We start from the raw sequence: 13,713 nt of genomic DNA, 5'->3' as shown, positions 1-13,713 counted from the left end.
AGAGGGAGCTTTACTCTGTATCTAACCCCGTGCTGTACCTGTCCTGGGAGTGTTTGATGGGGACAGTGTAGAGGGAGCTTTACTCTGTCTCTAACCCCGTGCTGTACCTGTCCTGGGAGTGTTTGATGGGGGGCAGTGTTGAGGGAGCTTTACTCTGTATCTAACCCCCTGCTGTACCTGTCCTGGGAGTGTTTGATGAGGGACAGTGTAGAGGGAGCTTTACTCTGTATCTAACCCCGTGCTGTACCTGTCCTGGGAGTGTTTGATGGGGGACAGTGTAGAGGGAGCTTTACTCTGTATCTAACCCCGTGCTGTACCTGTCCTGGGAGTGTTTGATGGGGACAGTGTAGAGGGAGCTTCACTCTGTATCTCACCCCGTGCTGTACCTGTCCTGGGAGTGTTTGATGGGGACAGTGTAGAGGGAGCTTTACTCTGTATCTAACCCCGTGCTGTACCTGTCCTGGGAGTGTTTGATGGGGGACAGTGTAGAGGGAGCTTTACTCTGTACCTAACCCCGTGCTGTACCTGTCCTGGGAGTGTTTGATGGGGACAGTGTAGAGGGAGCTTCACTCTGTATCTAACCCCGTGCTGTACCTGTCCTGGGAGTGTTTGATGGGGGGGACAGTGCAGAGGGAGCCTTACTCTGTATCTAACCCCGTGCTGTACCTGTCCTGGGAGTGTTTGATGGGGGACAGTGTAGAGGGAGCTTTACTCTGTATCTAACCCCGTGCTGTACCTGTCCTGGGAGTGTTTGATGGGGACAGTGGAGAGGGAGCTTCCCTCTGTGTCTAACCCCGTGCCGTACCTGTCCTGGGAGTGTTTGATGGGGGACAGTGTAGAGGGTGCTTTACTCTGTATCTAACCCCGTGCTGTACCTGTCCTGGGAGTGTTTGATGGGGACAGTGGAGAGGGAGCTTCCCTCTGTGTCTAACCCCGTGCCGTACCTGTCCTGGGAGTGTTTGATGGGGGACAGTGTAGAGGGTGCTTTACTCTGTATCTAACCCCGTGCTGTACCTGTCCTGGGAGTGTTTGATGGGGGACAGTGTAGAGGGAGCTTTACTCTGTATTTAACTTCGTGCTGTACCTGTCCTGGGAGTGTTTGATGGGGGACAGTGTAGAGGGAGCTTTACTCTGTATCTAACCCCGTGCTGTACCTGTCCTGGGAGTGTTTGATGGGGACAGTGTAGAGGGAGCTTTACTCTGTATCTAACCCCGTGCTGTACCTGTCCTGGGAGTGTTTCATGGGGGGACAGTGTAGAGGGAGCTTTACTCTGTATCTAACCCCGTGCTGTACCTGTCCTGGGAGTGTTTGATGGGGACACTGTCGAGGGAGCTTTACTCTGTGTCTAACCCTGTGCTGTACCTGTCCTGGGAGTGTTTGATGGGGACAGTGTAGAGGGAGCTTTACTCTGTATCTAACCCCGTGCCGTACCTGTCCTGGGAGTGTTTGATGGGGTCAGTGTAGAGGGAGCTTTACTCTGTATCTAACCCCGTGCTGTACCTGTCCTGGGAGTGTTTGACGGGGGAAAGTGTAGAGGGAGCTTTACTCTGTATCTAACCCCGTGCTGTACCTGTCCTGGGAGTGTTTGATGAGGGACAGTGTCGAGGGAGCTTTACTCTGTATCTAACCCCGTGCTGTACCTGTCCTGGGAGTGTTTGATGGGGGACAGTGTAGAGGGAGCTTTACTCTGTATCTAACCCCGTGCTGTACCTGTCCTGGGAGTGTTTGATGGGGACAGTGTAGAGGGAGCTTCACTCTGTATCTCACCCCGTGCTGTACCTGTCCTGGGAGTGTTTGATGGGGACAGTGTAGAGGGAGCTTTACTCTGTATCTAACCCCGTGCTGTACCTGTCCTGGGAGTGTTTGATGGGGGACAGTGTAGAGGGAGCTTTACTCTGTATCTAACCCCGTGCTGTACCTGTCCTGGGAGTGTTTGATGGGGACAGTGTAGAGGGAGCTTCACTCTGTATCTAACCCCGTGCTGTACCTGTCCTGGGAGTGTTTGATGGGGACAGTGTAGAGGGAGCTTTACTCTGTATCTAACCCCGTGCTGTACCTGTCCTGGGAGTGTTTGATGGGGACAGTGTAGAGGGAGCTTTACTCTGTATCTCACCCTGTGCTGTACCTGTCCTGGGAGTGTTTGATGGGGGGGACAGTGCAGAGGGAGCCTTACTCTGTATCTAACCCCGTGCTGTACCTGTCCTGGGAGTGTTTGATGGGGGACAGTGTAGAGGGAGCTTTACTCTGTATCGAACCCCGTGCTGTACCTGTCCTGGGAGTGTTTGATGGGGGACAGTGTAGAGGGAGCTTTACTCTGTATCTAACCCCGTGGTGTACGTGTCCTGGGAGTGTTTGATGGGGACAGTGGAGAGGGAGCTTCCCTCTGTGTCTAACCCCGTGCTGTACCTGTCCTGGGAGTGTTTGATGGGGGACAGTGTAGAGGGAGCTTTACTCTGTATCTAACCCCGTGCTGTACCTGTCCTGGGAGTGTTTGATGGGGACAGTGTAGAGGGAGCTTCACTCTGTATCTCACCCCGTGCTGTACCTGTCCTGGGAGTGTTTGATGGGGACAGTGTAGAGGGAGCTTTACTCTGTATCTAACCCCGTGCTGTACCTGTCCTGGGAGTGTTTGATGGGGGACAGTGTAGAGGGAGCTTTACTCTGTATCTAACCCCGTGCTGTACCTGTCCTGGGAGTGTTTGATGGGGACAGTGTAGAGGGAGCTTCACTCTGTATCTAACCCCGTGCTGTACCTGTCCTGGGAGTGTTTGATGGGGGGGACAGTGCAGAGGGAGCCTTACTCTGTATCTAACCCCGTGCTGTACCTGTCCTGGGAGTGTTTGATGGGGGACAGTGTAGAGGGAGCTTTACTCTGTATCTAACCCCGTGCTGTACCTGTCCTGGGAGTGTTTGATGGGGACAGTGGAGAGGGAGCTTCCCTCTGTGTCTAACCCCGTGCCGTACCTGTCCTGGGAGTGTTTGATGGGGGACAGTGTAGAGGGTGCTTTACTCTGTATCTAACCCCGTGCTGTACCTGTCCTGGGAGTGTTTGATGGGGACAGTGGAGAGGGAGCTTCCCTCTGTGTCTAACCCCGTGCCGTACCTGTCCTGGGAGTGTTTGATGGGGGACAGTGTAGAGGGTGCTTTACTCTGTATCTAACCCCGTGCTGTACCTGTCCTGGGAGTGTTTGATGGGGGACAGTGTAGAGGGAGCTTTACTCTGTATTTAACTTCGTGCTGTACCTGTCCTGGGAGTGTTTGATGGGGGACAGTGTAGAGGGAGCTTTACTCTGTATCTAACCCCGTGCTGTACCTGTCCTGGGAGTGTTTGATGGGGACAGTGTAGAGGGAGCTTTACTCTGTATCTAACCCCGTGCTGTACCTGTCCTGGGAGTGTTTCATGGGGGGACAGTGTAGAGGGAGCTTTACTCTGTATCTAACCCCGTGCTGTACCTGTCCTGGGAGTGTTTGATGGGGACACTGTCGAGGGAGCTTTACTCTGTGTCTAACCCTGTGCTGTACCTGTCCTGGGAGTGTTTGATGGGGACAGTGTAGAGGGAGCTTTACTCTGTATCTAACCCCGTGCCGTACCTGTCCTGGGAGTGTTTGACGGGGGAAAGTGTAGAGGGAGCTTTACTCTGTATCTAACCCCGTGCTGTACCTGTCCTGGGAGTGTTTGATGAGGGACAGTGTCGAGGGAGCTTTACTCTGTATCTAACCCCGTGCTGTACCTGTCCTGGGAGTGTTTGATGGGGGACAGTGTCGAGGGAGCTTTACTCTGTATCTAACCCCGTGCTGTACCTGTCCTGGGAGTGTTTGATGGGGACAGTGTAGAGGGAGCTTCACTCTGTATCTCACCCCGTGCTGTACCTGTCCTGGGAGTGTTTGATGGGGACAGTGTAGAGGGAGCTTTACTCTGTATCTAACCCCGTGCTGTACCTGTCCTGGGAGTGTTTGATGGGGGACAGTGTAGAGGGAGCTTTACTCTGTATCTAACCCCGTGCTGTACCTGTCCTGGGAGTGTTTGATGGGGACAGTGTAGAGGGAGCTTCACTCTGTATCTAACCCCGTGCTGTACCTGTCCTGGGAGTGTTTGATGGGGACAGTGTAGAGGGAGCTTTACTCTGTATCTAACCCCGTGCTGTACCTGTCCTGGGAGTGTTTGATGGGGACAGTGTAGAGGGAGCTTTACTCTGTATCTCACCCTGTGCTGTACCTGTCCTGGGAGTGTTTGATGGGGGGGACAGTGCAGAGGGAGCCTTACTCTGTATCTAACCCCGTGCTGTACCTGTCCTGGGAGTGTTTGATGGGGGACAGTGTAGAGGGAGCTTTACTCTGTATCGAACCCCGTGCTGTACCTGTCCTGGGAGTGTTTGATGGGGGACAGTGTAGAGGGAGCTTTACTCTGTATCTAACCCCGTGGTGTACGTGTCCTGGGAGTGTTTGATGGGGACAGTGGAGAGGGAGCTTCCCTCTGTGTCTAACCCCGTGCCGTACCTGTCCTGGGAGTGTTTGATGGGGGACAGTGTAGAGGGTGCTTTACTCTGTATCTAACCCCGTGCTGTACCTGTCCTGGGGGTGTTTCATGGGGGGACAGTGTAGAGGGAGCTTTACTCTGTATCTAACCCCGTGCTGTACCTGTCCTGGGAGTGTTTGATGGGGACAGTGTCGAGGGAGCTTTACTCTGTGTCTAACCCTGTGCTGTACCTGTCCTGGGAGTGTTTGATGGGGACAGTGTAGAGGGAGCTTTACTCTGTATCTAACCCCGTGCTGTACCTGTCCTGGGAGTGTTTGATGGGGTCAGTGTAGAGGGAGCTTTACTCTGTATCTAACCCCGTGCTGTACCTGTCCTGGGAGTGTTTGATGGGGGACAGTGTAGAGGGAGCTTTACTCTGTATCTAACCCCGTGCTGTACCTGTCCTGGGAGTGTTTGATGAGGGACAGTGTAGAGGGAGCTTTACTCTGTATCTAACCCCGTGCTGTACCTGTCCTGGGAGTGTTTGATGGGGGACAGTGTAGAGGGAGCTTTACTCTGTATCTAACCCCGTGCTGTACCTGTCCTGGGAGTGTTTGATGGGGACAGTGTAGAGGGAGCTTTACTCTGTCTCTAACCCCGTGCTGTACCTGTCCTGGGAGTGTTTGATGGGGGGCAGTGTTGAGGGAGCTTTACTCTGTATCTAACCCCGTGCTGTACCTGTCCTGGGAGTGTTTGATGAGGGACAGTGTAGAGGGAGCTTTACTCTGTATCTAACCCCGTGCTGTACCTGTCCTGGGAGTGTTTGATGGGGGACAGTGTAGAGGGAGCTTTACTCTGTATCTAACCCCGTGCTGTACCTGTCCTGGGAGTGTTTGATGGGGACAGTGTAGAGGGAGCTTCACTCTGTATCTCACCCCGTGCTGTACCTGTCCTGGGAGTGTTTGATGGGGACAGTGTAGAGGGAGCTTTACTCTGTATCTAACCCCGTGCTGTACCTGTCCTGGGAGTGTTTGATGGGGGACAGTGTAGAGGGAGCTTTACTCTGTATCTAACCCCGTGCTGTACCTGTCCTGGGAGTGTTTGATGGGGACAGTGTAGAGGGAGCTTCACTCTGTATCTAACCCCGTGCTGTACCTGTCCTGGGAGTGTTTGATGGGGACAGTGTAGAGGGAGCTTTACTCTGTATCTAACCCCGTGCTGTACCTGTCCTGGGAGTGTTTGATGGGGACAGTGTAGAGGGAGCTTTACTCTGTATCTCACCCTGTGCTGTACCTGTCCTGGGAGTGTTTGATGGGGGGGACAGTGCAGAGGGAGCCTTACTCTGTATCTAACCCCGTGCTGTACCTGTCCTGGGAGTGTTTGATGGGGGACAGTGTAGAGGGAGCTTTACTCTGTATCGAACCCCGTGCTGTACCTGTCCTGGGAGTGTTTGATGGGGGACAGTGTAGAGGGAGCTTTACTCTGTATCTAACCCCGTGGTGTACGTGTCCTGGGAGTGTTTGATGGGGACAGTGGAGAGGGAGCTTCCCTCTGTGTCTAACCCCGTGCCGTACCTGTCCTGGGAGTGTTTGATGGGGGACAGTGTAGAGGGTGCTTTACTGTGTATCTAACCCCGTGCTGTACCTGTCCTGGGAGTGTTTGATGGGGGACAGTGTAGAGGGAGCTTTACTCTGTATCTAACCCCGTGCTGTACCTGTCCTGGGAGTGTTTGATGGGGGACAGTGTAGAGGGAGCTTTACTCTGTATCTAACCCCGTGCTGTACCTGTCCTGGGAATGTTTGATGGGGACAGTGTAGAGGGAGCTTTACTCTGTATCTAACCCCGTGCTGTACCTGTCCTGGGAGTGTTTGATGGGGACAGTGTAGAGGGAGCTTTACTCTGTATCTCACCCTGTGCTGTACCTGTCCTGGGAGTGTTTGATGGGGGGGACAGTGCAGAGGGAGCCTTACTCTGTATCTAACCCCGTGCTGTACCTGTCCTGGGAGTGTTTGATGGGGGACAGTGTAGAGGGAGCTTTACTCTGTATCGAACCCCGTGCTGTCCCTGTCCTGGGAGTGTTTGATGGGGGACAGTGTAGAGGGAGCTTTACTCTGTATCTAACCCCGTGCTGTACCTGTCCTGGGAGTGTTTGATGGGGACAGTGGAGAGGGAGCTTCCCTCTGTGTCTAACCCCGTGCCGTACCTGTCCTGGGAGTGTTTGATGGGGGACAGTGTAGAGGGTGCTTTACTCTGTATCTAACCCCGTGCTGTACCTGTCCCGGGAGTGTTTGATGGGGGACAGTGTAGAGGGAGCTTTACTCTGTATTTAACCCCGTGCTGTACCTGTCCTGGGAGTGTTTGATGGGGGACAGTGTAGAGGGAGCTTTACTCTGTATCTAACCCCGTGCTGTACCTGTCCTGGGAGTGTTTGATGGGGACAGTGTAGAGGGAGCTTCACTCTGTATCTAACCCCGTGCTGTACCTGTCCTGGGGGTGTTTCATGGGGGGACAGTGTAGAGGGAGCTTTACTCTGTATCTAACCCCGTGCTGTACCTGTCCTGGGAGTGTTTGATGGGGACAGTGTCGAGGGAGCTTTACTCTGTGTCTAACCCTGTGCTGTACCTGTCCTGGGAGTGTTTGATGGGGACAGTGTAGAGGGAGCTTTACTCTGTATCTAACCCCGTGCTGTACCTGTCCTGGGAGTGTTTGATGGGGGACAGTGTAGAGGGAGCTTTACTCTGTATCTAACCCCGTGCTGTACCTGTCCTGGGAGTGTTTGATGGGGACAGTGTAGAGGGAGCTTCACTCTGTATCTAACCCCGTGCTGTACCTGTCCTGGGAGTGTTTGATGGGGGGGACAGTGCAGAGGGAGCCTTACTCTGTATCTAACCCCGTGCTGTACCTGTCCTGGGAGTGTTTGATGGGGGACAGTGTAGAGGGAGCTTTACTCTGTATCTAACCCCGTGCTGTACCTGTCCTGGGAGTGTTTGATGGGGACAGTGGAGAGGGAGCTTCCCTCTGTGTCTAACCCCGTGCCGTACCTGTCCTGGGAGTGTTTGATGGGGGACAGTGTAGAGGGTGCTTTACTCTGTATCTAACCCCGTGCTGTACCTGTCCTGGGAGTGTTTGATGGGGACAGTGGAGAGGGAGCTTCCCTCTGTGTCTAACCCCGTGCCGTACCTGTCCTGGGAGTGTTTGATGGGGGACAGTGTAGAGGGTGCTTTACTCTGTATCTAACCCCGTGCTGTACCTGTCCTGGGAGTGTTTGATGGGGGACAGTGTAGAGGGAGCTTTACTCTGTATTTAACTTCGTGCTGTACCTGTCCTGGGAGTGTTTGATGGGGGACAGTGTAGAGGGAGCTTTACTCTGTATCTAACCCCGTGCTGTACCTGTCCTGGGAGTGTTTGATGGGGACAGTGTAGAGGGAGCTTTACTCTGTATCTAACCCCGTGCTGTACCTGTCCTGGGAGTGTTTCATGGGGGGACAGTGTAGAGGGAGCTTTACTCTGTATCTAACCCCGTGCTGTACCTGTCCTGGGAGTGTTTGATGGGGACACTGTCGAGGGAGCTTTACTCTGTGTCTAACCCTGTGCTGTACCTGTCCTGGGAGTGTTTGATGGGGACAGTGTAGAGGGAGCTTTACTCTGTATCTAACCCCGTGCCGTACCTGTCCTGGGAGTGTTTGATGGGGTCAGTGTAGAGGGAGCTTTACTCTGTATCTAACCCCGTGCTGTACCTGTCCTGGGAGTGTTTGACGGGGGAAAGTGTAGAGGGAGCTTTACTCTGTATCTAACCCCGTGCTGTACCTGTCCTGGGAGTGTTTGATGAGGGACAGTGTCGAGGGAGCTTTACTCTGTATCTAACCCCGTGCTGTACCTGTCCTGGGAGTGTTTGATGGGGGACAGTGTAGAGGGAGCTTTACTCTGTATCTAACCCCGTGCTGTACCTGTCCTGGGAGTGTTTGATGGGGACAGTGTAGAGGGAGCTTCACTCTGTATCTCACCCCGTGCTGTACCTGTCCTGGGAGTGTTTGATGGGGACAGTGTAGAGGGAGCTTTACTCTGTATCTAACCCCGTGCTGTACCTGTCCTGGGAGTGTTTGATGGGGGACAGTGTAGAGGGAGCTTTACTCTGTATCTAACCCCGTGCTGTACCTGTCCTGGGAGTGTTTGATGGGGACAGTGTAGAGGGAGCTTCACTCTGTATCTAACCCCGTGCTGTACCTGTCCTGGGAGTGTTTGATGGGGACAGTGTAGAGGGAGCTTTACTCTGTATCTAACCCCGTGCTGTACCTGTCCTGGGAGTGTTTGATGGGGACAGTGTAGAGGGAGCTTTACTCTGTATCTCACCCTGTGCTGTACCTGTCCTGGGAGTGTTTGATGGGGGGGACAGTGCAGAGGGAGCCTTACTCTGTATCTAACCCCGTGCTGTACCTGTCCTGGGAGTGTTTGATGGGGGACAGTGTAGAGGGAGCTTTACTCTGTATCGAACCCCGTGCTGTACCTGTCCTGGGAGTGTTTGATGGGGGACAGTGTAGAGGGAGCTTTACTCTGTATCTAACCCCGTGGTGTACGTGTCCTGGGAGTGTTTGATGGGGACAGTGGAGAGGGAGCTTCCCTCTGTGTCTAACCCCGTGCCGTACCTGTCCTGGGAGTGTTTGATGGGGGACAGTGTAGAGGGTGCTTTACTCTGTATCTAACCCCGTGCTGTACCTGTCCTGGGGGTGTTTCATGGGGGGACAGTGTAGAGGGAGCTTTACTCTGTATCTAACCCCGTGCTGTACCTGTCCTGGGAGTGTTTGATGGGGACAGTGTCGAGGGAGCTTTACTCTGTGTCTAACCCTGTGCTGTACCTGTCCTGGGAGTGTTTGATGGGGACAGTGTAGAGGGAGCTTTACTCTGTATCTAACCCCGTGCTGTACCTGTCCTGGGAGTGTTTGATGGGGTCAGTGTAGAGGGAGCTTTACTCTGTATCTAACCCCGTGCTGTACCTGTCCTGGGAGTGTTTGATGGGGGACAGTGTAGAGGGAGCTTTACTCTGTATCTAACCCCGTGCTGTACCTGTCCTGGGAGTGTTTGATGAGGGACAGTGTAGAGGGAGCTTTACTCTGTATCTAACCCCGTGCTGTACCTGTCCTGGGAGTGTTTGATGGGGGACAGTGTAGAGGGAGCTTTACTCTGTATCTAACCCCGTGCTGTACCTGTCCTGGGAGTGTTTGATGGGGACAGTGTAGAGGGAGCTTTACTCTGTCTCTAACCCCGTGCTGTACCTGTCCTGGGAGTGTTTGATGGGGGGCAGTGTTGAGGGAGCTTTACTCTGTATCTAACCCCGTGCTGTACCTGTCCTGGGAGTGTTTGATGAGGGACAGTGTAGAGGGAGCTTTACTCTGTATCTAACCCCGTGCTGTACCTGTCCTGGGAGTGTTTGATGGGGGACAGTGTAGAGGGAGCTTTACTCTGTATCTAACCCCGTGCTGTACCTGTCCTGAGAGTGTTTGATGGGGACAGTGTAGAGGGAGCTTCACTCTGTATCTCACCCCGTGCTGTACCTGTCCTGGGAGTGTTTGATGGGGACAGTGTAGAGGGAGCTTTACTCTGTATCTAACCCCGTGCTGTACCTGTCCTGGGAGTGTTTGATGGGGGACAGTGTAGAGGGAGCTTTACTCTGTATCTAACCCCGTGCTGTACCTGTCCTGGGAGTGTTTGATGGGGACAGTGTAGAGGGAGCTTCACTCTGTATCTAACCCCGTGCTGTACCTGTCCTGGGAGTGTTTGATGGGGACAGTGTAGAGGGAGCTTTACTCTGTATCTAACCCCGTGCTGTACCTGTCCTGGGAGTGTTTGATGGGGACAGTGTAGAGGGAGCTTTACTCTGTATCTCACCCTGTGCTGTACCTGTCCTGGGAGTGTTTGATGGGGGGGACAGTGCAGAGGGAGCCTTACTCTGTATCTAACCCCGTGCTGTACCTGTCCTGGGAGTGTTTGATGGGGGACAGTGTAGAGGGAGCTTTACTCTGTATCGAACCCCGTGCTGTACCTGTCCTGGGAGTGTTTGATGGGGGACAGTGTAGAGGGAGCTTTACTCTGTATCTAACCCCGTGGTGTACGTGTCCTGGGAGTGTTTGATGGGGACAGTGGAGAGGGAGCTTCCCTCTGTGTCTAACCCCGTGCCGTACCTGTCCTGGGAGTGTTTGATGGGGGACAGTGTAGAGGGTGCTTTACTGTGTATCTAACCCCGTGCTGTACCTGTCCTGGGAGTGTTTGATGGGGGACAGTGTAGAGGGAGCTTTACTCTGTATCTAACCCCGTGCTGTACCTGTCCTGGGAGTGTTTGATGGGGGACAGTGTAGAGGGAGCTTTACTCTGTATCTAACCCCGTGCTGTACCTGTCCTGGGAATGTTTGATGGGGACAGTGTAGAGGGAGCTTTACTCTGTATCTAACCCCGTGCTGTACCTGTCCTGGGAGTGTTTGATGGGGACAGTGTAGAGGGAGCTTTACTCTGTATCTCACCCTGTGCTGTACCTGTCCTGGGAGTGTTTGATGGGGGGGACAGTGCAGAGGGAGCCTTACTCTGTATCTAACCCCGTGCTGTACCTGTCCTGGGAGTGTTTGATGGGGGACAGTGTAGAGGGAGCTTTACTCTGTATCGAACCCCGTGCTGTCCCTGTCCTGGGAGTGTTTGATGGGGGACAGTGTAGAGGGAGCTTTACTCTGTATCTAACCCCGTGCTGTACCTGTCCTGGGAGTGTTTGATGGGGACAGTGGAGAGGGAGCTTCCCTCTGTGTCTAACCCCGTGCCGTACCTGTCCTGGGAGTGTTTGATGGGGGACAGTGTAGAGGGTGCTTTACTCTGTATCTAACCCCGTGCTGTACCTGTCCCGGGAGTGTTTGATGGGGGACAGTGTAGAGGGAGCTTTACTCTGTATTTAACCCCGTGCTGTACCTGTCCTGGGAGTGTTTGATGGGGGACAGTGTAGAGGGAGCTTTACTCTGTATCTAACCCCGTGCTGTACCTGTCCTGGGAGTGTTTGATGGGGACAGTGTAGAGGGAGCTTCACTCTGTATCTAACCCCGTGCTGTACCTGTCCTGGGGGTGTTTCATGGGGGGACAGTGTAGAGGGAGCTTTACTCTGTATCTAACCCCGTGCTGTACCTGTCCTGGGAGTGTTTGATGGGGACAGTGTCGAGGGAGCTTTACTCTGTGTCTAACCCTGTGCTGTACCTGTCCTGGGAGTGTTTGATGGGGACAGTGTAGAGGGAGCTTTACTCTGTATCTAACCCCGTGCTGTACCTGTCCTGGGAGTGTTTGATGGGGTCAGTGTAGAGGGAGCTTTACTCTGTATCTAACCCCGTGCTGTACCTGTCCTGGGAGTGTTTGATGAGGGACAGTGTAGAGGGAGCTTTACTCTGTATCTAACCCCGTGCTGTACCTGTCCTGGGAGTGTTTGATGGGGGACAGTGTAGAGGGAGCTTTACTCTGTATCTAACCCCGTGCTGTACCTGTCCTGGGAGTGTTTGATGGGGACAGTGTAGAGGGAGCTTTACTCTGTCTCTAACCCCGTGCTGTACCTGTCCTGGGAGTGTTTGATGGGGGGCAGTGTTGAGGGAGCTTTACTCTGTATCTAACCCCGTGCTGTACCTGTCCTGGGAGTGTTTGATGAGGGACAGTGTAGAGGGAGCTTTACTCTGTATCTAACCCCGTGCTGTACCTGTCCTGGGAGTGTTTGATGGGGGACAGTGTAGAGGGAGCTTTACTCTGTATCTAACCCCGTGCTGTACCTGTCCTGGGAGTGTTTGATGGGGACAGTGTAGAGGGAGCTTCACTCTGTATCTCACCCCGTGCTGTACCTGTCCTGGGAGTGTTTGATGGGGACAGTGTAGAGGGAGCTTTACTCTGTATCTAACCCCGTGCTGTACCTGTCCTGGGAGTGTTTGATGGGGGACAGTGTAGAGGGAGCTTTACTCTGTATCTAACCCCGTGCTGTACCTGTCCTGGGAGTGTTTGATGGGGACAGTGTAGAGGGAGCTTCACTCTGTATCTAACCCCGTGCTGTACCTGTCCTGGGAGTGTTTGATGGGGACAGTGTAGAGGGAGCTTTACTCTGTATCTAACCCCGTGCTGTACCTGTCCTGGGAGTGTTTGATGGGGACAGTGTAGAGGGAGCTTTACTCTGTATCTCACCCTGTGCTGTACCTGTCCTGGGAGTGTTTGATGGGGGGGACAGTGCAGAGGGAGCCTTACTCTGTATCTAACCCCGTGCTGTACCTGTCCTGGGAGTGTTTGATGGGGGACAGTGTAGAGGGAGCTTTACTCTGTATCGAACCCCGTGCTGTACCTGTCCTGGGAGTGTTTGATGGGGACAGTGTAGAGGGAGCTTTACTCTGTATCTAACCCCGTGCTGTACCTGTCCTGGGAGTGTTTGATGGGGACAGTGTAGAGGGAGCTTCACTCTGTATCTAACCCCGTGCTGTACCTGTCCTGGGAGTGTTTGAGGGGGGGACAGTGTAGAGGGAGCTTTACTCTGTATCTAACCCCGTGCTGTACCTGTCCTGGGAGTGTTTGATGGGGACAGTGTAGAGGGAGCTTTACTCTGTATCTCACCCTGTGCTGTACCTGTCCTGGGAGTGTTTGATGGGGGGGACAGTGCAGAGGGAGCCTTACTCTGTATCTAACCCCGTGCTGTACCTGTCCTGGGAGTGTTTGATGGGGGACAGTGTAGAGGGAGCTTTACTCTGTATCGAACCCCGTGCTGTCCCTGTCCTGGGAGTGTTTGATGGGGGACAGTGTAGAGGGAGCTTTACTCTGTATCTAACCCCGTGCTGTACCTGTCCTGGGAGTGTTTGATGGGGACAGTGGAGAGGGAGCTTCCCTCTGTGTCTAACCCCGTGCCGTACCTGTCCTGGGAGTGTTTGATGGGGGACAGTGTAGAGGGTGCTTTACTCTGTATCTAACCCCGTGCTGTACCTGTCCCGGGAGTGTTTGATGGGGGACAGTGTAGAGGGAGCTTTACTCTGTATTTAACCCCGTGCTGTACCTGTCCTGGGAGTGTTTGATGGGGGACAGTGTAGAGGGAGCTTTACTCTGTATCTAACCCCGTGCTGTACCTGTCCTGGGAGTGTTTGATGGGGACAGTGTAGAGGGAGCTTCACTCTGTATCTAACCCCGTGCTGTACCTGTCCTGGGTGTGTTTGATGGGGGACAGTGTAGAGGGAGCTTTACTCTGTATCTAACCCCGTGCTGTACCTGTCCTGGG

General features: G+C 53.7%; 1 protein-coding gene across 1 annotated transcript in view; it reads right to left on the bottom strand.

Moving 5' to 3' along the window:
• The window catches only part of LOC144489416 (uncharacterized), a gene marked incomplete at its 5' end in the record, with an annotated part of 56,837 nt that overhangs the window by 30,906 nt on the left and 12,218 nt on the right, over window positions 1–13,713 (bottom strand). The gene's annotated exons all lie outside the window — the stretch shown is intronic.

Source organism: Mustelus asterias, unplaced genomic scaffold (genome assembly GCF_964213995.1).
Source record: "Mustelus asterias unplaced genomic scaffold, sMusAst1.hap1.1 HAP1_SCAFFOLD_2161, whole genome shotgun sequence".
In the NCBI taxonomy this organism is placed as follows: Eukaryota; Metazoa; Chordata; class Chondrichthyes; order Carcharhiniformes; family Triakidae; genus Mustelus; species Mustelus asterias.
Note: the sequence above shows the minus strand (reverse complement) of the source record. Positions and strands in the feature narration are given on the sequence as shown.